The sequence below is a fragment of the Hyla sarda genome, chromosome 7 (assembly GCF_029499605.1).
Source record: "Hyla sarda isolate aHylSar1 chromosome 7, aHylSar1.hap1, whole genome shotgun sequence".
Lineage (NCBI taxonomy): Eukaryota > Metazoa > Chordata > Amphibia > Anura > Hylidae > Hyla > Hyla sarda.
Genome location: NC_079195.1, coordinates 99,632,197 through 99,659,157, shown reverse-complemented (window position 1 = coordinate 99,659,157; position 26,961 = coordinate 99,632,197). Strand labels below are relative to the sequence as shown.

General features: G+C 45.1%; 1 protein-coding gene and 1 long non-coding RNA gene across 4 annotated transcripts in view; one reads left to right on the top strand and one right to left on the bottom strand.

Moving 5' to 3' along the window:
- The window catches only part of PCGF5 (polycomb group ring finger 5), a 148,490-nt gene extending 127,020 nt beyond the window's left edge, over positions 1 to 21,470 (bottom strand). For 2 of the 3 annotated variants that reach the window (XM_056530205.1, XM_056530206.1), the window contains exons 1-2: positions 21,414 to 21,470; positions 20,243 to 20,368 (exon numbers count right to left, since the gene is read on the bottom strand). The gene's annotated coding sequence lies outside the window, so the exon portion shown is untranslated. The remainder of the gene's footprint in view (positions 1 to 20,242; positions 20,369 to 21,413) is intronic. The other variant, XM_056530212.1, reaches the window with a different exon arrangement.
- The window catches only part of LOC130282198 (uncharacterized), a 104,337-nt gene that overhangs the window by 60,580 nt on the left and 16,796 nt on the right, over positions 1 to 26,961 (top strand). The window lies entirely within an intron of this gene.

Genomic DNA, 26,961 nt, shown 5'->3' with positions numbered 1-26,961 from the left:
ATATCTTTTATTTTCCAAAGTTTAATATAAAACACCCCTTTAACAGCCAAAGGTTTTACACTATGCCAAGGTTAAAATACTCAACTATATGGCAAAGCAAATAACTGCACTTTGCACATCTTAAAGGTGTTAATGATTCAGACACAGTGGACTATGGACCATCAAACAGATCTGTCATGTGTGGTTCTTGGATAAGCAAAAATACTCTTATTGAATATTATACCCAAGGCAAATATTATTACACAAAAAATCCTTTGTTTTGAATATATTGAGTAAAATACTTTTTATGCAGTTAAATGCACTACAAAAATTTACTTTTTAGAAATTATTTAACACATCAAAAGTCATTAGAAACCATAGGGTACATGGCGGTACCCATTGAGCTTGTGGTTTTGAGTCTGCTAAAAAAAAAAAGCGCAAACGTCCTGAACTGCGTCACTAGGGGACTCCATTTCCCATTGAAATCAAGGGGGTCCGCTGCTGATTTTTGCTGAGCTGTGCACATAGCAGAATATCGATGCTGGAAACATCTGTCGCGGAGTCTGCACAGAATACATTGCCATCTAAGAGACAGCGCATTGCTGAGTGCCCGCAGTCTGTCACTTTAGAATCAGCTTACTGGCGATCACGGGGACGGAGCATAGTGACGTCACGGCTCCACCCCCGTGTGACATGATGCCCCGCCCCCTCAATGCAAGCCTATGGAGGGGGCGTGACAGTTGTCACGCCCCCTCCCATAGGCTTGCATTGAGGGGGCGGAGCGTGATGTCCCACGGAGGCAGAGCCGTGACCTCACTATCCTCTGTCCCTGTGATCGCCAGTAATCAGACCCAGAGCGAGCATGCTCCGGGGGCTGATTTTAATGGGGTGCGGTGTGGAAGATCACGGGGTCCCCAGCAGCGGGACCCCCGGATAAGATGTCTTAGCGCCGGAGTACCCCTTTAACAGTATACATTGGCATCCTGTTTTCAGTACGACTAACAGGACCACAAAGCAGTGCGAACCTGGTCTAATACCCATGGTAAGTACAGCTGAAACAAATGGCTTTTATGTGTTTACTTTGCATTTACAGCAAAACCGTGGCAATTTGCACTAAACTTGCGGCCACAAAATGCGGACCTGACAATTGATTTATCCCCCAGTTACCATGCTAGAGCAGCTAAAACAAATACAGAAATGTAACTATGGAAAACAGAACGTGTTTTGAATTTCAACCCATTGACTTTAAACAGTATGGTTGTATTAGAACAGGCATAGGCAACCTTCGGCACTGCAGATGTTTTGGACTACATCTCCCATGATGCTTTGTCAGCATTTTGATGTAATAGCATCATGGGAGATGTAGTCCAAAACATCTGCACTGCTGAAGGTTGTCTATGCCTGTATCAGAACATGCTGTGTGTTAAAAATAAAAAAAAAACTTTCTCAATATTGTAAAACAAAAACCAAAAATGGAGATAAAACAACTTAAGTGCAATGTCACAATCTCTTTAAAGGGGTACTCCTGTGGAAAACTGGTGCCAGAAAGTTAAACAGATTTGTAAATTACTTCTATTAAAACATCTTAATCCTTCCAGTACTTATTAGCTGCTGAATACATCAGAGGAAATTATTTTCTTTTTGGAAAACAGAGCTCTTTTTTGAATCACGAGCACAGTGCTCTCTGCTGACATCTCTGTCCATTTTAAGAACTGTCCAGAGTAGGAGAAAATACCCATAGCAAACATATGCTGCTCTGGACAGTTCCTAAAATGGAGAGAGGTGTCAGCAGAGAGCACTGTACTGGTGATGTCAGCAGAGAGCTCTGCGTTCCAAAAAGAAAATAATTTCCTCTGTAGAATTCAGCAGCTAATAAGTACTGGAAGGATTAAGATTTTTTTTTATAGAAGTATTTTCCAAATCTGTTTAACTTTCTGGCACCAGTTGATTTAAAAAAAAAAAAAAAAAAAAGTTTTCCACCGGAGTACCCCTTTAATGAAATTTACTTAAATAATATTGATCAAAAATACAGAAGTGTGAAAAAGGACTAATGATCACATTTATTTTACAGGCAAAAAGTAGCATAAGGGCAGGGGAATATTGGAAGGGGCCCATTTTGATTTTGGTAAGGTGGCAAGTACCCCATTTACAATATTACTCCTCTTGAATATTACTGTTTGTTGTTGTTTTACATGTAGGAACAGTCTCAAACTCTATTATTCTTTTTTTATTCTCTATTTCATTTAGCAGTTCCATGATGTTGTTATCTCATTCCCTTAGGCTATGTTTACATAGGGAAATCTGAAGCTTAAAGATACATTTATTTTACAAACAAAATGAGCCTCAAACTTTCAAGCATTTTTGTTGCTTTTTGGAACATTCATATGCATATTTTAGTTTTATGTGGTGTTTTATAGCTTTTTTTTTTTTTAAATGGCATTATTTTTCAGGTGCCTTTTTGCTTCTAACAACCCTTAACAACCATTCATTAATTTTTTCGACTGGTATACATAGGGATGCACAATTAAACTCATAGGCGTGCGCACGGGGTGTGCCGGGTGTGCCCAGGCACACCCTAATCCAGTGGCGTTGCGACCCGGGTGCGGCCTGCATCGGGTGACACCAAGACGCTCCGCAGCACCCCCCATCTGTGCCCGACCGTCCTTCACCAGCCCAGACCCCCGCTGTGCGGTGCACCTGTCCGTCAGGCGCACCGCACAGCGCTGCCTCCTGCTCCTGTTTGTGCCCCGCCCCGCTCCGCTCTGGCTCACCTTCAGTTAGTCCGGTCATGTGACGGCACGTTACTGCCGTCACATGACCATCAGGACGTCACGCTGTATTCAAGGACGCCGGCCCCAGAGCATGACGTGACGGTACGCGGTTCGCAGTGAATGAATGTTATTTCAACCTGCCTACTGGGTCTGGGGGGAGGGGGTTAATCTGGGGGGTACTGCATTCCTTCAGGGGGAGAGGGGGTTAAACTGGGGGGTACTACCATCCTACTGGGGGGGAGGGGGTCATCAGGGGGGTACTACCTTCTAACAGGGTGGGGGGATAGGGTTAATCTGGGGGGTACTGCATTCCTTCAGGGGGAGAGGGGGTTAAACTGGGGGGTACTACCATCCTACTGGGGGGGAGGGGGTCATCAGGGGGGTACTACCTTCTAACAGGGTGGGGGGATAGGGTTAATCTGGGGGTACTGCATTCCTACAGGGGGGGAGGGGGTTAATCTGGGGCCCCGAGTAGGCAGGTAGTACCCACAGATTAACCCCCTCCCCCCCAGTAAGAAGGTAGTACCCTCAAATTAACCCCCTCTTCCTGCCAGTAGGAAGGTAGCACCCCCAGATGCTGGTGGCCACCATGTCTATTTTGCTTTTGTAGGGAACTGTACTGCACCTAATGTGGCGAATTATATCGCACCTAATGTGGGGGAACTATACTGCACCTAATGTGGGGGAACTATACTGCACCTAATGTGGGGAACTATACTGCACCTAATGTGGGGGAACTATACTGCACCTAATGTGGGGGAACTATACTGCACCTAATGTGGGGAACTATACTGCACCTAATGTAGGGGAACTATACTGCACCTAATGTGGGGGAACTATACTGCACCTAATGTGGGGGAACTATACTGCACCTAATGTGGGGGAACTATACTGCCAGCCTAATGTGGGGGAACTGTACTGCACCTAATGTGGGGGAACTGTACTGCACCTAATGTGGGGGAACTGTACTGCACCTAATGTGGGGGAACTGTACTGCACCTAATGTGGGGGAACTGTACTGCACCTAATGTGGGGGAACTGTACTGCACCTAATGTGGGGGAACTGTACTGCACCTAATGTGGGGGGAACTATACTGCACCTAATGTGGGGAACTATACTGCCAACCTAATGTGGGGAACTATACTGCCAACCTAATGTGGGGAACTATACTGCCAACCTAATGTGGGGAACTATACTGCCAACCTAATGTGGGGAACTATACTGCCAACCTAATGTGGGGAAACTGTACTGCACCTAATGTGGGGGAACTGTACTGCCAACCTAATGTGCGGGGACTTATACTGCACCTAATGTGGGGGAACTATACTGCACCTAATGTGGGGAACTATACTGCCAACCTAATGTGGGGAACTATACTGCCAACCTAATGTGGGGGAACTATACTGCACCTGATGTGGGGGAACTATACTGCACCTAATGTGGGGAACTATACTGCACCTAATGTGGGGAACTATACTGCACCTAATGTGGGGGAACTATACTGCACCTAATATGGGGAACTATACTGCACCTAATGTAGGGGAACTGTTCTGCACATAATGTAGGGGAACTGTACTGCACATAATGTGGGGGAACTGTACTGCACTTAATGTGGGGGAACTGTACTGCACTTAATGTGGGGGAACTGTACTGCACTTAATGTAGGGGAACTGTACTGGTGCAGTACAGTTCCCCCACATTAGGTGCAGTACAGTTCCCCCACATTAGGTGCAGTACAGTTCCCCCACATTAGGTGCAGTACAGTTCCCCCTCATTAGGTGCAGTACAGTTCCCCTTCATTAGGTGCAGTACAGTTCCCCCACATTAGGTGCAGTACAGTTCCCCCACATTAGGTGGCACCTAATGTGGGGGAACTGAACTTCACCTAATGTGGGGGAACTGTACTGCCAACCTAATGTGGGGGAACTGTATTGCAAACCTAATGTGGGGGAACTGTACTGCCAACCTAATGTGCGGGGACTTATACTGCCAACCTAATGTGGTGGGACTTATACTGCACCTAATGTGCGGGAACTGTACTGCACCTAATGTGGGGGGACTGTACTGCACCTAATGTGGGGGAACTATACTGCACCTAATGTGGCGGGACTTATACTGCACCTAATGTGGGGGAACTATACTGCACCTAATGTGGGGGAACTATACTAACTGTGTGCGTATATATATATACATATATATATATATGCACGCGCGCAGCGTGAGTTTGTGCTTTATGGTGCACACCCTAATGCAATAGGCTGCGCACGCCTATGATTAAACTACATGTCATTGTCATACATTTGTGGTTCTGTACAGTCCTAAAGTCCCCTCAGGTAGAGTCCCGCAGCTCCACAGGTCTCTCCTGCAGGGTCCCCCTAAGTCATTATATGGTATGGTGTCTTGTATATTAAGTATGTACATCTATTATATGTATTGTACAGTGAATGTCAGTAATATATGAAGGTTGTTAGGACGTTTACCCTGTATAGGACCTTCCTAAGGTCATGTGATATGTCATGTGATAAGTGATCACATGATATACCCAGAGTTTTAGAGACACAGGCAACAAGGCAACCAGCTACCAATGGGCTTTAGTCCAGCCCTCTGATATATAAGGGGCTGCAGTCTCCACATTCGCTCTCTTAGTTCCTGCTCTTATGTCTTATCTCCTGGACCCAAAAGCAAGCACAAGTCCTGTACAAGTCAAGTCCAGCATATCTAAGCCAAAGTCTATAAACCTGCAGCCACATCAGATCTGTGAGTACAAGTCAAGTCTCTACTGTCCCTACCAAAGTCATAACAGTAGTACAGTGGCCTGCATTTATATGACTGCAACTACAAGTCCAAGCAAGCCTGAGAGGTTCCCTGTGTCCCGGTCACCTCTGTGGAATCTGTGAAGACTGTTATACTGCCTGCTTCAGTAAAGTTCCAGTTGCATCAAAGCCTGCTTTGGACTCTCATTTACTATATGCAGTTTTGGGTTGGTTGTCGGCGGTACCCTACACCATACAACCACATCTTGGCGTCACGAATACTAGGGGTTAACAACATCTTGCCCCAGGGGTTAATACCATCTGGCCCCGCTACCTACACCGCTACACCCCGTGGTCCCCGCCATAACACCAGTGGCTCACCACACATTTTCTCTTTGAATTCAATGGAAAAAAGAACAGATACATTACAAAAACTATATGAAAAGATAGCCTAGGGCTTGTTTCACACAAAGACTGGTTTCACTGCAGTTTTTGACATATATTTTACTCAAAGTAAGAAGTGGATCCAACAGGCAGGAGAAGTCCATCATATATATTTCATCTTTTGAATCCACTTCCTGATTTAGCTTAAAAATTGTATCACTACCCTTAAAGGGGAACTAAATCCATAGCCCATCCTTCCCCTCTCATCAACCTATTTACTCGTCTAAATATCATTCATTAGCTATTAGCTGTATAGAGTAGTCCTCTGCCCCTTTGGTTGTCATAACATGCATGCTTAGCCAATCAGATATTAAACCTCTCTCTGCTGTTCAGAACAGGAGGGTGGGGGCTGCTCCCAGAGAGTGAGCTGGCAGAACAGAGCTGAATGATTTCTGGGAGATGTAGACAAGGGGAGAAATGGCAAAGCATATCAAGCTTTCACAGAAGACAACAGGAGCCATATATATTAGACAGGATGGTTTACAGGGAACATATCCAGGTAGTGTGGTGGCATTGGAGCTTTTTTTTTTAATATATACTCCTTTAAAGGTAAACTAGGGGATTGAAAATGTTATCCCCTATCCTAAGGATAGGGGATATGTTTCAGATCGCGGGGGGTCCGACCTCTGGGGCCCCCCACGATCTCCCGTACGGGGCCGCGGCTCTCTGCATAGAGAGCGCATGTCGAACACCGCACGAGGCGGTGGCTGACACGCGCCCTCCATACACTGCTATGGGAGAGCCGCAGCGCTGCCTTCGTCAATTTCCGGCTCTCCCATAGTAGTGTATGGAGGGGGCGTGTCGGCCGCTGCTTCGTGCGGTGGTCAACACGCCCTCTCTAACCAGAGAGTCGGGGCCCCGTACGGGAGATCAAGGGGGGCCCCATTTTTCTGGACGCTGCTACAATACCACATTTTTCAGCCATGTGTACATGCCTAATTTTTCTGGTACTCTCTGCTGACATCTCTGTCCATCATGCCAGTGAGGCGCTTGATTTGCGACAGCCTAACACGTTGGAATTCAACACTCCTAATGTTCGACCGCCTGCTCCAACCAGAAAAAGCCGTTAACGAATATTTGTATGACCGGGGTGCTAGGACATCATCTGCGGAGCTGAGAATTTTTTTGCCAAGTTACTGGAGGCTCATGCGCAATGCCTGGAGGCTCATACGTCCTTTTGAGGAGGTGACAAACCTAGTCATTCGCACCGAAGGCACCATCAGCGACATCATACCGTTTGTTTTCCTCCTGGAGCGTACCCTGCGAAGAGTGCTGGATCAGGCAGTAGATGAGCGTGAAGAGGAAGAGTTGTGGACACCATCACCACCAGAAACAGCCTGATCAGCATCGGTTGCTGGACCTGCGGCAACGCTGGAAGAGGATTGTGAGGAAGAGGAGTCAGAGGAGGAATGTGGCTTTGAAGAGGAGGAAGAAGACCAACCACAGCAGGCATCCCAGGGTGCTCCTTGTCACCTATCTGGTTCCCGTGGTGTTGTACGTGGCTGGGGAGAAGAAGATGATACCTTCCCTGACATCACTGAGGATGAGGAACGGGACAGGAGTAGCTCAGCATCCAACCTTTGAGGGACCCTTTTATTTTGAAAAGGATTTCTTTGTGTTTTTCACCGTCTTGCATTATAGAGTCTTCTGGACTTTCTGATAATTTAAACTTTTAAATAATAATTTAAACTAAAATTTTCAAGAGTACTAACCATCACACAAAGGAGCGCTTGTTGCGTGTGATTTTTTAACTTAAATTTTCAAAAGTAAAATACAGAGAGGGAAGAACTCTGTTTCTTTATTTGATGAAAAATGTTATTAAGAAAAGAATTTCTTTGTGTGTTTCTCCGTCCTGCATTATAGAGTCTTCTGGACTCTTGGATATGCGCTTGTTCTTATATTTCATCCATGTGTACATGCCTAATTTTTCTGGCCTCTGGTGCTGCACTTTTTCTGCTGCTGCAATTTTTCTGGCCGCTGCTACAGCAGCGGCTGCAACAATATCAACTTTTTGAGCCATGTGTACATGCCTAATCTTTCTGGTACTCTCTGCTGACATCTCTGTCCATTTTAGCAACCGTGCATATTAGATGTATGCTAAGGGTAGCATGGTGGCTCAGAGGTTAGCACTGCTGCCTTGCAGCGCTGGGGCCTTGGGTTGGGGCCTATGTGCTGCCTAAAGGGGGCTCTAAATATGTGCTGCCTAAAGGGGGGCTCTAACTATGTGCTGCCTAACATGGGGGAATCTATGTACTGCCTATAGGGGGGATCTAACTATGTGATGGCTAAAGGGGGGAATCTAACTATGTGCTGCCTAAAGGGGGCTCTATGTGCTGCCTAAAGGGAGGCACTAGCTATGTGCTGCCTAAAGGGGGGCTCTAACTATGTGCTGCCTACTATGGGGAAATCTATGTGCTGCCTAAAGGGGGGCTCTAACTATGTGCTGCCTAACAATTGGGAATCTATGTACTGCCTATAGGGGGGATCTAACTGTGATGGCTAAAGGGGGGATCTAACTATGTGCTGCCTAAAGGGGGCTCTAACTATATGCTGCCTAATATGGGGAAATCTATGTGATGCCTAAAGGGGGGCTCTATGTGCTGCCTAAAGGGAGGCTCTAACTGTGTGATGCCTAACATGGGGGAATCTATGTACTGCCTAAAGGGGGGGATCTAACTATGTGATGGCTAAAGGGGGGATCTAACTATGTGCTGCCTAAAGGGAGGCTCTACCTATGTGCTGCCTAAAGGGGGGCTCTAACTATGTGCTGCCTAATATGGGGAAATTTATGTGTTGCTTAAAGGGGGGATCTAACTATGTGATGCCTAAAGGGGGGCTCTATGTGCTGCCTAACATGGGGGAATCTATGTACTGCCTATAGGGGGGATCTAACTATGTGCTGGCTAAAGGGGGATCTAACTATGTGCTGCCTAAAGGGGGGCTCTAACTATGTGCTGCCTAATATGGGGAAATATATGTGCTGCCTAAAGGGGGGATCTATGTGCTGCCTAAAGGGGGCTAAAGCACGTTATTCCAAAGAATTTAGGAATGTTAGGCGATTTATGCCCTTTATGGATTAAAACCAGACTCTGCATCAACTATGTAATTTTCCATGGGAGTTTTGCCATGGATCCCACTCCGGCACGCCACAGTCCAGGTATTAGTCACCTTGAAACAACTTTTAAATCACTATTGTGGCCAGAAAGAGTCCCTGTGGGTTTTAAAATTCGCCTTCCCATTGAAGTCAATGGCGGTTCGCCCGGTTCGCGAACATTTGCGGAAGTTCGCATTCGCCGTTCGCGAAACGAAAATTTTATGTTCGCAACATCACTATCAAAAAGGGGATCACTGTATATAGAAACAAAAAAGAATGGGGGCTCAATCTAGTATAATAGTGGGTGCTAATCAGTGTACCAAAGTAACTTACAAAGGGAAAGAGGAGAGCAAGCGGGACACTGAAAAAATGCATCAGCACACCAACACAACAATATAATAATTCTTTATTAAGTACACACTCATATAAATACCTATACATAGTAGAGGAAAACATTAAAACCAATTAAAAAAAGGGCTGAAAAGTATAAGCCCAAACACATCCCTAGAGAGGGGCCATGAACCCCCTCACCCTGTTATATTGTTATGTTGGTGTGCTGATGCAATTTTCAGTGTCCCGCTTTCTCTCCTCCTTCCCTTTGTAAAGAGGGAATCACATGACACAGTTGCCATATTAAAACAACTCAAACTTGAGTTGCTGATGTGTTAGTATTGTATTAATCCCTTAAGGACTGGGGGGGTTTTCCGTTTTTGCACTTTCAATTTTTCCTCCTTACCTTTAACCTCTTAAGGACGCAGGGCGTATGGTATCCATACGCCCGTGGGAATTCCGGTCCCCACTGCTAGCCGGTTGGGGACCGGAGCCGGATTCCTGCTGAAATCATTCATAAGGCATCCCGGCATATCGCCCAGGGGGGTCATTATGCCCCCCCATGTCGGCGATGGCCGCAGATCGCTGGACAATTCAGTCCAGCGATCTGCGGCGATTCCGGGTCAATCGGGTCCCCAGTGACCCGGTGACCCGGAATTACTGGCTGATCGGGGCCGTCTCTGATGGCCCCGAACAGCCAGAGCCAGCAGGGGTGAGGTGGCACTGGTGCCACCTCACGATCGCCCCGATTCGTCGGCCGGATTACCGGCCGACCAATCAGGGCGCCTGCTGCGGGTGCCACTCCCGCACCCGCTCCGCCCTTCTTCCGGAGGACGTGAGCGGGTGCGGGAAGACGACCCCGGGTGCTGCAACAGCTCAAACTGCCAGCGAGAAATTACTGTGAACCCCCACCCGTGCGACTGTACCCTAAAAACACTACACTACACTAACACAAAATAAAATAAAAAGTAAAAAACACTACATATACACATACCCCTACACAGCCCCCCTCCCCTCCCCAATAAAAATGAAAAACGTCTGGTACGCCACGGTTTCCAAAACGGAGCCTCCAGCTGTTTCAAAACAACTACTCCCAGTATTGCCAGATAGCCACTGACTGTTCAGGCATGCTGGGAGTTTTACAACAGCTGGAGGCACCCTGTTTGGGAATCACTGGCGTATTTCAAGGCAACAGTTTAGAGTCACATATGGGGTATCACCGTACTCGGGAGAAATTGTGTTACAAATTTTGGGGGGTATTTTCTGCTTTTACTCTTTTTAAAAATGTAAAATTTTAGGGAAAAGAAGCATTTTAGGTAAAAAAAAAAATTTTTTTTTACATATGCAATAGTCGTGAAACGCCTGTGGGGTATTAAGGTTCACTTAACCCCTTGTTACATTCTCAGGGCTCTAGTTTCCAAAATGGTATGCCATGTGTTGTTTTTTTTTGCTGTCCTGGCACCATAGGGGCTTCCTAAATGCGGCATGCCCCCAGAGCAAAATTTGCTTTCAAAAAGCCAAATGTGACTCCTTCTCTTCTGAGACCTGTAGTACGCCAGCAGAGCACTTTTCACCCCCATATGGGGTGTTTTCTGAATCGGGAGAAATTGGGCTTCAAATTTTGTGGGGTATTTTCTGCTTTAACCCTTTGTAAAAACGTAAATTTTTGGGGAAACCAAGCATTTTAGGTAAAATTTTTTATTTTTTTTTACATATGCAAAAGTCGTGAAACACCTGTAGGGTATTAAGGTTCACTTTACCCCTTGTTACGTTCTCTGAGGGGTCTAGTTTCCAAAATGGTATGCCATGTGTTTTTTTTTGCTGTCCTGGCACCATAGGGGCTTCCTAAATGCGGCATGCCCCCAGAGCAAAATTTCCATCAAAAAAGCCAAATGTGACTCCTTCTCTTCTGAGACCTGTAGTGCGCCAGCAGAGCACTTTTCACCCCCATATGGGGTGTTTTCTGAATCGGGAGAAATTGGAATTCAAATTTCGGGGGGTGTTTTCTGCTATTACCCTTTTTAAAAATGTAAAACTTTTGGGAAACCAAGCATTTTAGGTAAAAAATATATATATTTTTTTACATATGCAAAAGTCGTGAATCACCTGTGGGGTATTAAGGTTCACTTTACCCCTTGTTATGTTCCCCGAGGGGTCTAGTTTCCAAAATGGTATGCCATGTGTTTTTTTTTGCTGTTCTGGCACAATAGGGTCTTCCTAAAGGTGACATGCCCCCCAAAAACCATTTGACGCTCCTTCCCTTCTGAGCCCTCTACTGCGCCCGCCGAACAATTAACATAGACATATGAGGTATGTCCTTACTCAAGAGAAATTGGGTTTCAAATACAAGTAAAAATTCTCCTTTTTTTCCCCTTTCAAAAATTCAAAAAATGGGTCTACAAGAACATGCGAGTGTAAAAAATTAAGATTGTGAATTTTCTCCTTCACTTTGCTGCTATTCCTGTGAAACCCCTAAATGGTTAAAACGCTTACTGAATGTCATTTTGAATACTTTGGGGGTGCAGTTTTTATAATGGGGTAATTTATGGGGTATTTCTAATATGAAGACCCTTCAAATCCACTTCAAACCTGAACTGGTCCCTGAAAAAAAGCGAGTTTCAAAATTTTGTGAAAAATTGGAAAATTGCTGCGGAACTTTGAAGCCCTCTGGTGTCTTCCAAAAGTAAAAACTCATCAATTTTATGATGCAACCATAAAGTAGACATATTGTATATGTGAATAAAAAAAATATATTTGGAATATCCATTTTCCTTACAAGCAGAGAGCTTCAAAGTTAGAAAAATGCAAAATTTTCAAATTTTTCATCAAATTTTGGGATTTTTCACCAAGGAAGGATGCAAGTTACCACAAAATTTTACCACTATGTTAAAGCAGAATATGTGACGAAAAAACAATCTCGGAATCAGAATGATAACTAAAAGCATTCCAGAGTTATTAATGTTTAAAGTGACAGTGGTCAGATTTGCAAAAAATGGCCGAGTCCTTAAGGTGAAAAAGGGCTCAGTCTTTAAGGGGTTAAATCATAACTCTTTCAATTTGGCACCTAAAATTCTATATGATGGCTTATTTTTTGTGCCACCAATTCTACATTGTAATGACATCAGTAATTTTACTCAAAAATCTACGGCGAAACGGAAAACAAAATCATTGTGAGACAAAATTGAAAAAAACAAAAAGGGCATTTTGTAACTTTTGGGGGCTTCTGTTTCTAATTGTCATTTTCTGATTCCTATAACTTTTTTATTTATCTGCATATGGGGCAGTGTGAGGGCTCATTTTTTGCGCCGTGATCTGAAGTTTTTAGCGGTACCATTTTTGTATTGATTGGACTTTTTGATCGCTTTTATTAATTTTTTCATGATGTAAAAAGTGACCAAAAATACACTATTTTGGACTTTGGAATTTTTTTGCGCGTATGGCATTGACCGTGCGCTTTAATTAATTATATATTTTTATAATTCTGACATTTTCACACCCTGCGATATCACATATGTTTATTTTTATTTACCCTTTTATTTTATGGGAAAAGGGGGTGATTCAAACTTTTATTAGGGAAGGGAATGATCTTTATTCACTTTTTTTTTTCACTTTTTTTTGCAATGTTATAGATCCCATAGGGGGCTATAACACTGCACACACTGATCTTTTACATTTGTGGTGTCCCGGCACCGTATTTCATACGGTGCCTTAGTTATTAGTCCCCAAAGTCAGAGTCCCTAGGACTATCGGTGTTCGATATTTATGAATATTATCTTTGTTAATATGTACATGGTGTTACTCACTTGTTTTAGCGTCGCAGGACCTGCGGGTCATGTGACATGGTCAAGAACTCTATGGTATGTTGAAGGACCTTAGGTGGTTCTTGAGTCACGTGTTACCATAATGCCATGTAACGGTGAGTGACAGTTGTTTTGGACCAATCCAAAACGTCCCGCCCCTGTCCATATAAGGGAGCTGCGGCCATTGCTCGCTCTCTTGGGTTGCTGTCACTGAATGAGGTAGGACCTTTGCAACTTTCAAGTACGTTTACTAGGCCAAAGCCGCCTTGTGGCCTCTGCCTACATCACAGCAGTTATAGATATATAATTCCCCGCTACTCTCCGCAAGATCACTGGACCTAAACGCACCCCAAAATCCAGAGGATCTGTGCAACGGAATCTTCCTAAAGCTAAATTGAGCTTATCTGATCTCAACCAACTGTCAATCGCTGCTCAAATACAAATAGACTTTGTTCATGGACTGTTATTGCTATTGTCTGTTTCAGAAAATCTTCAGTAAAAGTTCCTGCAAGTTTCAGTTGACAGTGGTTGTGGACAATCCATTTATTACGCATTCACCTATCGTTCTTGGGAAGGGTGGCGATAGGCCCAGCACCATTACAGTATTTAACCCTCACCCTGGCGTCACGAGTGACAAGGGTTAACAGCGCCCTTTATAATTCATGAAAAGCAACACCCCAACTACCCTATACCCCCACCAAGGCACCACACATTGATCACTAGTTTATCATAGGAAACTAGAGTGATCAATGATTCTGCCGCTTGACTGCTCATGCCTGGATCTCAGGCACTGAGCAGTCCTTCGGCGATCGGACACCAGGAGGCAAGGTAGGAGACCCTCCTCGTGTCCCAGAGCTGTTCGGGATGCCGCGATTTTGCCGCGGACATCCCGAACAGCCCCCTGAGCTAACCGGCAGTGATTTACTTTCACTTTAGACGCGGCGTTCAACGTTGAACGCCGCACCTAAAGTGTTAATAGCGCGTGGCACCGCGATCATTGGCACACGCTATTAGCCACTGGTCCCGGCCGTTGTTAGAGGCTGGGCCCGAACCGCTAGGATGGGGGCCACGCCGTGGCCCCGCGTTATAGAAAGGGAAAGGCTGTACCGTTACGTCCTTGGTCCTTAAGAGGTTAAATACAATTTTGTAGTGCTTCAAATGTCAACTGGACTGGAAATGTTGCATAAATAGAGGAGCTAGAGAAGTTTTAAAGGGGTTGTGCGCTGCCCTGACTTTCGGAGCTCCGCTCACAGCGTCCGGAAGTTCATTACTCCGAACACTGTGTGCGGGCTTCCGTGTTCGCGGCCGCCGGGCGTGACGTCACGCCCGGCCCCTCGCGACGTCTCGCCTGCCCCCTCGTGACGTCTTGCCCGCCCCCTCAACGAAAGTCTATGGGAAGGGGACGCGACCGCTGTCACGCCCCCTTCCCATAGACTTTGGTAGAGGAGGCGGGCGTGAATTCACGAGGGGGCGGGCGAGACGTCGCGAGGGGCCGGGCGTGACGTCTTGCCCGGTGGCCGCGAACACGGAAGCCCGCACACAGCGTTCGGAGTAATGAACTTCCGGAAGTTGTGAGCGGAGCTCCGAAAATTAGGGCAGCGCACAACTCCTTTAATCATAGTTCCCTATATATGGATACTTAACCTGTTGGACGAAAGATGTACAAGTCCGCTATTGCGTCCTGGTACACCCTTCCGTTCTGGTACGCCCTGAGTCCAAAGCAGCTTTGAAGCGAGCGCAGGAGATGCGCTAACTTCATAACAGTGAGTGTCGGCTACTATTAGTAGCCAGACACTCACTGTTAATGACAGACAGCGGCAATTCCGCCACTGCCAAACATTAACCCTTTAGACGTCATGATCAATGCCGATCATGGCCTCTGAAGTGAAACTAAAAATCTCTGATAACTCATGAAACTCCCACAACGTAATCATGGGGGTTCAGTGAGCTAAAAAAAAGTGGAAAAAAGGTCCCCCTACCTGCCTCCTGTCAGCGTTGCCAGGCTATATCAGTGGATGGTTGATCACACTGTATAATGCTATGCCATAGGCATGGCATTATACAGTAAATGCAATCTAATGATTTCATATCAAAATGCCCTATAGGGACTTAAAAAGTGTAAAAAAAAAAGTTTCCAAAATTAGGTAAAACCCCCTCCCCTAATGAAAAATGTAATTACCCTTATTTTCCCATTTCCAAAAAAAAAAAAAAAAAAAAGAAAAAAAGTTAACATATTTGGTATTGCCACTTGGGAAAATGTCCAAACAATTAAAATATAATGTTTATGATCCCACACTGTAAACGACAAAAAATATCAAACACCAAAAATACTGATTTTTTATCACATCATATATCGGAATTTTTTTAATAAAAAGTTATCAAAAAGTCACAACAATACAAAAATGTTACAGATGAAAACTACAGATCATGGTACAAAAAAATGAGCCCTCATACATCCCCATATATGGAAAAACTAAAAAGTTATAGGGGTCAGAAAAGGACAATTTTATGCATATGAATTTTATTTAAAAAAATGCATTTTTTTTTAATTAGTACAATAATAAAAAAAATAATATCAATTGAGTATTGTTTTAATCACATTGAGGGACATTTATCAATGTTTGCTTATGTATTCCTTTTTTTAGTACTTTTTTCTTTACTTTTTTTGCTTATGTGTGACTTATTTATCAACTGCTTTCAGCCGGTTGATAATTTTCTTTCACGTAAGCAATTTTTTCTTTTTTACTTTGGTAGTAGCTTTTTCTGCTCCATGTTTGAGCTGGAGTAAATTTAGTCAATTTTTAACCTTGTTGCAACTTTTTTTTGCGCAGTTGCGACTGTCGCAGTTAATAAATACCAGACTACCCGTAGTCCATTTTAAAATTATTACTACGTAGTTACGTTTTGGAAAACTTGTTTTTCTCGCTTTCCAGTCAAAATGTCGCACGAAAAATCGCGTAGTCACAGGTGCGACATTTGTGCAAAATTTTTATTTAAAAAAAATTTCACTAAATCGCTTGATAAATGCCTGTCATTGACGTACACAGTGAAGATAATGGATCAATTTTATAAAGTGCATGAGGTAAGAACCAAACCCAAAAAAATTTCCGCCCGCAAATATAAATATCTTTTTGTTTCATGGTACATCTTATGGTAAAATGAAAGACATCATTACAATGTACAATTGGTCTTGCAAAAAACAAGCCCTCATGTGTGTCTGTAGGTGAAAAAATAAGAGTTTGGGATTTTAAAAGGAGAGGAGGAAAAAACAAAAACAAAAAAAATTAAAATTGGCCCATTCCTTATGGTCAAAATGGGCACTCCGGGATTATTATTATATTTTTTTGGCTTACATAGTACAGTAGAAGTTTTTGGGTATGAAACTTGTTTCAGCTGATGGGGTAGGCATGTGTTTTCAGCCTTGAGTGTGAGCAGAAATGATTTTCTCATGCTGCCTACATTTTCCATTGATTTTGCAAAGAGAGGAAGTGGTTAAATTCACCGGATAATACCTACCTAATCATTTGGCTAGACTCCAGTAACCAGAAGTCTAAACAGCTGGGACTCATAAATAGGTTAGAGTCAGGTCACACTACATGCAGTTTTGATGTATTTTCTTATTCAAAGTGTGTTTTTTGAGAAATATTGCCATGAGCTTAAGTGATTTGGCCCATAATCACTATTGTGTTTTATGAAAAGTCTTTAGGCTGTGTTTGTACATTGAATGTTTACTGCATTAGGGGGGAGAAGCATTAGGTAGGCAGCAGTTTCCTCACATTAGGAAGGTAGCATTTTCCCCACATTAGGCAGCATAGAATCCCCACATTAAGGTAGCCGTAGCACAGTTTCCCCACATTAGGTAGTGTAGCACAGTTTCCTCACATTAGGCAGCCTTAGCACAGTTTCCCCACACTAGGTAGCCTTAGCACAGTTTCCCCACATTACGTAGCACAGATCCCCCACATTAGGTAGCCTTAGCACAGATTCCTCACATTAGGTAGCCCTAGCACAGATTCCCCACCTGGACTGCGCTACTTACTTCTGCCTACAGAGACTTCCTGGAGGTAGTGCGTGCTATAAGTGATGTCATCGCACGCGCTGCCCAGGACGTCGGCGTTCCTGCGCGGCGCTTGCGATTATGTCACTCACCATGTGCACCTCCGCCAGGAAGTCGCCGCAGGCAGATGTAAGTAGCAGTTTAGTGAAGGGGCAAGACTGGTTGCCCCATCATATGTGCACCGGGTCCCATGTAGCAGTGTTTGCTGTAGTGTGTGAAGTCTTCCGGCATTTAGCCCTGCTTGCCCGAAGCAGGGCAAAATGCCTGAAGAAATCACGTGCCCCGCGCCCGGAACTGCATATCCCGGGCATCGGGTGATATAAATTCCAGATCCCTGGTGCAGGCCGCAAAATGTTGTACCTCGGGCCGGGAATTTGAGACCCCTGTAGTAAGAGATGATGTCATCTTGCAGGTAACAGAAAGTCAGCTAACCCAGGACTTGACTTCCATTTGACACATTGATGTCATTTTTTGTAATCACATGACCAAGTTAGAGTGATAAAAATGCATAAATGCACCTGTGCTGGATTTAAAAAAAAAAATGGTACTGTATGACTAGTAATGGTGAATGTGCATGACATAGGCAAAAAAACAAGACAAAAACTGAGTGCTTCTTTAAAGAAGTATTCCAAGATTTTTTTTTCAGCCTTTGATCCCATGATGCAAAGTTATAATACTATGTTATATGTTTCTATTATCTCTGAGCGCCACTTTGTCCCATTTTCATGCACAGGACACCCACCAAGAACTCTTTTATTTTACTGTTGTTTCTGACATTCCATGCGACCAGAGACAATGTCATAAGTCACATGGTCTCTGGGGGGTGTGGCTATACTGCAGTGGGTGGGTTTATAGCATTACTTCAATAAACTCCTTTCACTCTGCGATCCACCCACACACTGTAGCATAGCCATGCCCCCGAAGACCATGTGACTTATGACGTATTGCCTCTGACCGTATAGAATGCTGGGTAGAGTCAGAGACAACATTAAAATAAAAAGACTTGTATTACAGCACTACTTCCGGGTGGGGGTCCCATGCATGAAAATGGGACAAAGTGGCGCACAGAAGTAATCGAAGCATATTACACAGTAATATTACCTGGCATCAGGGGCTCAAAGGCTGAAGAAAAATACATCTTGGAATATCTCTTTAAAGGGGTATTCCAGTGGAAAACATTTTTTTAATCAACTGGTGACAGAAAGTTAAACAGATTTGTAAATTACTACTATTTTAAAATCTTAATCCTTCAGTCTTTTCTGTCTGACCACATTGCTCTCTGCTGACACCTCTGTCCATGTCAGGAACTGTCCAGAGTAGGAGCAAATCCCCATAGCAAACCTCTCCTGCTCTGGACAGTTCCTGACATGGACAGAGGTGTCAGCAGAGAGCAATGTGATCAGACAGAAAGGAAATTCAAAAAGAAAAGAACTTCCTCTGGAGCATACAGCAGCTGATAAGCACTGGAAGTATTAAGATTTTTAAATAGAAGTCATTTACAAATCTGTTTAACTTTCTGGCACCAGTTGAGACAAGGGTGGAATACGGGTGCAAAAAATGTCCACCATATGCTGATGTGAAACTCAACAGAGAGGGAGCATGTCTAATATAAACATTGTAAATCAGTGTTTTCCAAACAGTGTGTCTCCAGCTGTTGCAAAACTACTACTCCCAGCATGCCCGGACAGCCAAAGGCTGTCCGGGCATGCTGGGAGTAGTAGTTTTGCAACAGCTGGAGACACACTGTTTGGAAAACACTTTTGTAAACAGGGCTGGTGCAAGTTTGCTTGCCACTCTAGGCAAAGGCTAATTTTGCCACCCCTTTGATTTTGCCCATTGACCTGCCCTTTGGGGTGACACACTGTAACAAGCCCTCTCCTCATGTAATTAGCTTATTACTGGGGTGACACCCTGTAAAAAAAAAAACTCCTCATCATGCTGCTGGCTGAGCGAGTGGTTCAGATGTTGGTTGTCTTTCTTGCAGCAGGCAGAGCGGCGCCCCCCCATGAAGAGGGCGCTCTAGGCAGCTGCCTATTTTGCCTAAAGGCAGAGCCGGCCCTGATTGTAAAGTATTAGAGAATTCAGAACACTCTTGTGATACCTTAAAATGTATCTACTATGACAACTTCTGCTACACAGAAAGGCATCACAGCCATCATTTCAAGAGTTAAAGGGCGCAGCTTATCCCTCGTTCTAAACCATCAATCTAAGACCCAAATGCTCACGAACTGTGCTGGGATATGATTTCACACATTCTACGGTAAAACACTTAAACTATGGAAAGCCCCTTTAAATGTCAGAGCTAATGTAGGAAACATGCAGCTAGAAGATGCTACTCTGCCGTAGCGTAGCCCTCCCACGGAAAGCGTGTAGTGAGTGACATCAACTACACCCCTTCATGGCACAGGTGAAAATGAGCAGCCTCCCTCCACGCCATTCCAACATGATCACGGATCCTTTATGGCAATACTGACATCTTACGTAACAGCTCCCGAGCTAATAAAACCTTGCGCTATGATAAGCCAGCCCCATTGTGATATGCCTCTGGCAGCACAGAAACAACAGCACATCCTGATTTGTGCTGCCTGCTAAGTCAGTGTGGGTTCAGCCAGCTCAACACATTAGAACCTGCGTCAGCATCTTCGAAGGAGACTTAGAAGCGTATTCCTCCTCCCACAGAAATAGAGACGATTGCAAATGGAACATCGAGCCAGAAGTGCTTCTCTAGCCGTACATTATACGCTACATATGGAAGTTACGCGCTCACTGTCCCACTTTCTGCGCCCGTTCTAACATGTGCCTTGCCGAGACAGCATCTGATGCTTATACCAGCCCAGCAGTTTGTTATGAAACATGAGCAGAGCAAATATGAAAGGGAAGAGAGGGGGGGGGGGGGTACATGTTCATCCTTGGTGACATACGGAGAACTTGTCCTGTGTACGGGAATGTCAAATAACCACACAGCAGAACTTAGGGTAAGAGGACGGGGGTAGAAACCATCTGGAAAACTTACCAGAATCTTTAGTAAAGCCAGAAAGTGTGCAGTGAATCATGGTGTTTCCTCATTAGACCCTGCAGCACACAGACACAGAATTCACGCTGCTGGGCTGGATCCGTGTGACTTCTTTGTGGGCGTGCACTGTATTAAAGATAGAGGGACTATTTATCACAATCCTGAGCACTAGTACAACAAGAAGTTCTTACCACAGCAGGTAATCCAGTAACGTACATACTGGAGGAACACGTCCAAATATACTACATATATATATATATATATATATATATATATATATATATAATTTTATTTATTATTATTTTGTTGTATATAAGTAAAAATATTTGTACAGTGATCCCCCGACTTACGATGGCCCTGACATACGATCATTTCAACATATGATGGCCTCTCAAAGGCCATTTCATGTTGAAGGCAGCATCAACATACGATGTTTTTGTATGTCGGGGCCATGGCATAAATGGCTGTCCGGCAGCGCAGACTGCTTCAGCTGTCACCGGATAGCCGTTTACGGTGCCCCGTGTGGTCCGCTGACGATCACTTACCTGTCCTCGGGGCTCCGGCGCGTCCTCTTTGGGATCCCCTGCTTCGTCGGCGCTCTCCATCGTCGTCATCACGTCGCTGCGCACGCCGTCCCGTCATCCAGTAGGAGCGGCGTGCGTAACCACGTGATGGCGGCGACGGAGAGCGAGGATGTCGAGGAAGCAGAGGCGTTGCCGGAGCGTCGGGGACACCACGGGGACGCGGCGACAGCGATGGAAGGCGACATCCAGGGCAGCAGTGATGAGCGGTGACGGTCCGGAGCGGCGGGGACACGTGAGTATAACCTCCAATACCAGTGGTCTTCAACCTGCGGACCTCCAGATGTTGCAAAACTACAACTCCCAGCATGCCCGGACAGCCGTTGGCTGTCCGGGCATGCTGGGAGTTGTAGTTTTGCAACATCTGGAGGTCCACAGGTTGTAGACCACTGTCCTATACTTTACATTGCACGGATCCCTCAACATACGATGGTTTCAACAAACGATGGTTCATTTGGAACGGATAACCATCGTATGTTGAGGGACCACTGTATTCCTAAAAATAAGCATTCGGATTATAGGATGTATTCTCTGCTACGAAAATCAGTCAGCTGGTCGAGAATCACTATCTAGGGGGAGATTTATCAAACCTGTTCAGAGGAAAAGTTGCTGAGTTGCCCATAGCAACCAATTAGTTTGCTTCTTTCATATATGAAATGGCCTATGGAAAATGAAAGGAAGGAGCTGATTGGTTGCTATGGGCAACTCAGCAACTTTTCCTCTATACAGGTTTTGATAAATCTCCCCTTATATTGTCCCAAGGTATCTGTCACATGTGGCTACCAGGTTTTAAGGGGTTATTCAGAAATAGAAAAACAGAGCACATTTCTTCCGAGAACAGCACCACACCTGTCCTAAGGTTGTGTGTGGTATTGCAACTTGGCTCCATTCACTTCAATGGAACTGAGCACACACAATCTAAGGACAGGGGTGGTGCTGTATTAAGAAGAAATTTGCTTATTGTTTTTTTTTATTCCTGGGTCAAATGAGGTATCACTCACCAGAATCTGTGGACCCCTTGCAGGGTTATGAACAAAAGTAAAAATATGCTAATTTAGAGCAACTAGTAATGGGGGAATTTCCATTGTGCTTCTAGTGATGAATAGTGTTGGGCGCGAATATTTGCATTTCAAATTTTTATCGCAAATATCATAAATTAGCAAATTCACGAATACTGCGAATATATTCGCTATATATTCGAAATTAGGAATATTAACTTTTCCGCATATTTGCATATGTGAATATTCACATATTTCTTCTTTTCACTTGTGCGCCAATTAGAAGGATGCAAATACACTTGTCAGAGGTTATCAACAACATCGTTTTCTTTTCTTGCTCACTGTTTTCTTCCCCGAATACGTGAATATGCGAATATTCTCATATGCGAATATTTGCATATGCGAATATAACAAATACACGAAATTCGCCAATATAGGACAAATATTCGTCTATATATTTACGAAATATCGCGAATTCGAATATGGGCAATGCCACTCATCACTAGTGATTAATGCACTGCTATTTCCCGGCCACCCCTTCATTAGTATTCACTACTTCTTCTGGTGATGTCGCAGCTGCTGGAAGCAATATCACCAGAAAAAGGAGTCAATAAAGGGGTGGTGAGACAGGCTGGAGAGAGCAGCAAAATCTTCACTAAAACTGCAATGGGAACGCCCCCATTGCTAGTTAATCTAAATTAACATATTTTTACTTTTGCTCATAACTCTGCAAAAATGATGTCTCATTTGAGAAAGGGTCACCCACACTAAGCTAAACATATAGGCTTATAGTATGGGGTCCCTTTAAGGAAGCACATATCTCACCCAGGGAATTCTGGGTGAGATATGAGGAATCCAGGAATAAGTGAATCCCACGGAGACTATAGCTGCTTTGCTGTACGTATGTGGTATGCACTTATGAGGGGAGGACAATGCTCTCCAGTATGCTTAAAAAGTATTTGTGTACAACACCAGCAGGTGAGTACTTTTACCTGGCCTTTCACAGTATCTAGGCCAGTGTTTCCCAACCTTTTCAGCTCGGGCACCCCTCAAAAATAATTTTTTTTGCGGGGCACCCCTACCAAAGTTGACGAGCCCCCCCAAAAAAAGGAAAATTATGCAATGCAATACAATATCTATTTATCTGTGGGTATGTAGTTTACAGTGTTTCATACAGCAACTCACAAATGACGTCTTCTCTGATCAGCGTTGTTCCCTTCAAACAAACCTATTAGGCTCCCCACTTTACCAGCATCAGCCTCCAGATTCCCCTTTTACAAGTAAAGAGGAATATAGGGGTCTTTGTGTGTGTGTAGGCGTAACAGAGGGGTGTAGAAAGGTGACAGAGGAGTGTACATGGAGGACAGAGGAGTGTAGAGGGGTGTACATTGGTGACAGGGGTGTACATGGGAGACACTGGGGTGTACATGGGAGACAGAGGGGTGTAGAGGAGTGTACATGGGAGACAGAGGGGTGTAGAGGAGTGAACATGGGTGGCAGAGGGGTGTAGAGGAGTGTACATGGGTGGTAGAGGGATGTAGAGGAGTGTACATGGGTGGCAGAGGGGTGTAGAGGGTGTATATGGGTGACAGGGGTGTACATGAGAGACAGAGGGCTGTAGAGGAGTGTACATGGGTGGCGGAGGGGTGTGGAGTGTACATGGGTGGCAGAGGGATGTAGAGAAGTGTACATGGGTGGCAGAGGGGTTTAGAGAGGTGTACATGGGTGACAGGGGTGTACATGGGAGACAGAGGGGTGTACATGGGAGACAGAGGGGTGTAGAGGAATGTACATGGGTGGCAGAGGGGTGTAGAGGAGTGTACATGGGTGGCAGAGGGGTGTAGCGGAGTGTACATGGGAGACAAAGGGCTGAACATGGGTGACAGATGGGTGTAGATGAGTGTACATGGGTGGCAGAGGGGTATACATGGGTGACAGGAGGAGTAGGGGGTGTACATGGGTGACAGGGAGCGTAGGGGGGTGACAGAGGTGTAGAAGAGTGTACATGGGTGAAAGGGGGGCGTCAAGGGTGACTAGAGTGGACAGGAGTCACAAGGTGGTAACAGGGGTGGACAGGGTTGGCAAAGGGACAGAGGGGTGAACATGAGTGACAGGGGGATGGACAGGGGTGACAGAGGGGTGGATAGAGGGATGGCCAAGGTGGACATGGATGACAGGAAGGTGGACAAACGGTTAAAAGAGGAGTGGACAGGAGTGACAAAGGGACAGAGGGGTGAATGGGGGGTGGACATGGGTGACAGAGGTGTAGACTGGGTGATGGTCAGAGGGGTGGACAGGGGGGGTGAACATGTGTTACAGGGGAATGGACAGGGGTGACAGGGGGGTGGCCAAGGTGGACATGGATAATGGGAGGGTGGACACGGGAGATATGGGGGTGAAAAGGGATGACAGGAGGGTGGACAAGGATGACAAGGGGGATAAAAGAGGGGTGACAGGGGTGACAAAGGGACAGAGGGGTGAATAGGGGTGGACATGGGTGACGGGGTAGACTGGGGAGTGTGAACATGGGTGACAGGTATGGACAGGGGGGTGGACAAAGTGGACATGGATGACAGGAGTGGACATGGATGACATGGGTGAGAGGGGGGTGGACATGGGTGACAGGAGGGGGGGTGGACAGGATTAAGAAGGGGTAATAGAGGAGTGGAAAGGGTACAGTACCTTAAGCAAGCCATATTTCTTCACTACACCGGCACAGGAATCCGGCGCAGCTTCCACGTTCCTCCCCTCTCGGGCAGGGCGCCGACTCAGGGCTCCGGCAGGACACACATTCACTGCGCTGCTGGGGGAAGGGGAGCGTTGAGGTATGGGTCACTACACCGGAATGGGAATCCAGTAGAACATCACCAGGGCACTCATTCATTTCGCCGCAGGGGGGGGGGGTTCTGGGGCACGGGTCACTACACCTGCAAGGTAAACTGGCAGGGCACTCATTCACTGGGCCGCAGGGGGAGGGTGACGCTGGGGGACGCTGTGTGCGCATGCACAGCAAAGTGCACACATTCTTCCCTTACCCCCCTGTGGTGTCGTGAGTCACAGGCTTGCAGGCCGGGGCAGGAAAAATATATATATTTTGACGGCAAAATCCCACGGGACCCCGGGCAGTATTGAACGGCATCCCAGTGTGTCGGAGACCCCGGTTGGGAATCACTGATCTAGGCCCTTGAGACTTTAACAGGAACAAAATAGCTACAGTACGTTTAAAATAGCATTTGTGTACAAAATTGTGTACTCTTGCCTGGCCTTTCACATTATCTACGCACTTGAGACTTTAAAAGGAACAAAATAGTACACCCCTTAGATGTACGTATGTGGTATGCACTTATGAGGGGAGAAAACTGTGCTACAGTACGCTTAAAAAAATATGTGTGTACAACACAGCCAGTGAGTACTTTTGCCTGGCCTTTCACAGTATCTAGGCCCTTGTGACTTTAACAGTTACAAAATAGTACACCACTTTGATGTACATATGTGGTACGCACTTATGAGGGGAGAAAATGTGCTATAGTACGCTTAAAAAAGTATTTGTGCACAACACCAGCAGTACACACCTGTGCTGCAGCACACAGTCACTGTGTACTACACCCAAAATTGCACTTTGCACTCTCTCAATCTCACTCCCTTCCCTATCAGTGCTTCTAGGCAGGATTTGTGCTTGAGCTGAATCGCTGCTGTTTTGTGCAACACACTGCTCTCTGATCCTCTCTATAATAGAACGCTGTAGACAGTGACTGGGAGGTGAATCGCTGCAGTAAGAATGCGTTTCTGTGAAACACACACTGCTCTCTGTTCCTATCTCTGTGCAACAGAACGCTGACTTGACTAGGAGGTGAATCGCTGCTGGAAAAAAGCTTTTCTGTGCAACACACAGCGCTGTCTGTCCCCACCTATCTCTCTGCAGTGAAAGGCTGAAGTGACTGGCCGCAATATGGCTGCCGATTACATAGGGCTGTGACATCACAGGGGTGACTGGCTGCTGATAGGCTGCATGCTGCATGTGATTCAGGGTCATCCCACCTTGTACCCTTGTTCCCACCTTCCCTGCCCCATGTCCTCACATGTGGATCCGCCATTTTAGATGGAGCCTGGACTGCACTAAATGGAGTTTAATGAAGAGATTCATGTGATAGAATCGTGGCGATATTCATATTCTTTGCGAATCAAATTTTTCCTGAAATTCGTAACGAATTTGGCTTCGTCAGATTTGATTTGCTCATTCCTAGTTACTGCTCTTTACAACTAGGTGTATCTCAGTCTTCAGTGATGAGGCTGTGAGAAACCTGACCCTCTGATGGAAGTTTTAATCCTGAAGGCTGCAGCCTCAAATAGGGAACATTGTGACTGGTGTGAGTAACATATTTGTTGTCCACTTTGTTGGGCGTCTGATAGTAAGCCACCTGTATGGACAAGGAATAGATATGTATGGTTAGTGCTGGACAAGAAGGGTTTATTTTGTGTTTTTATACCTGAATGTGCAGGCTGTATTTTTTTGTTTGCGGAAAAATAAAAACGGTAGAAGCTCTATTTAAACCTTACTTCCATGTCCCTTATGTCTGACTATTTGCAGCTATTTGCCTGCCTCTATGGAGCTAATCGATAGGGTGGGCCATTAATATACATACACCCTAATAAAATGGGAATGGTTGGGAATATTAAAGGACAACTGCAGCGGCATTACACTTATCCCCTACAGGAGATCGCCGGGGGCCCCGATCAAACACTTATCCCCTATCTTGAGGATAGGGGATAAGTGTTTGTAACGCTGCAGATGTCCTTTAACTTCTTGTTTGTGGCACATTAGTATATGTGAACTTTTCAAGTTGGGTGGTGACCATGGTTGTCATTTTGAAGTCGGCCATTTTTAATCCAACTTTAGTTTTTTCAATAGGAAGAGGGTCATGTGACACATTAAACTTATTGGGAATTTCACAAGAAAAACAATGATGTGCTTGGTTTTAACGTAACTTTATTCTTTCATGAGTTATTTACAAGTTTCTGACCACTTATAAAATGTATTCAATGTGCTGCCGATTGTGTTGGATTGTCAATGCAACCCTCTTCTCCCACTCTTCACACACTGATAGCAACACCGCAGGAGAAATGCTAGCACAGGCTTCCA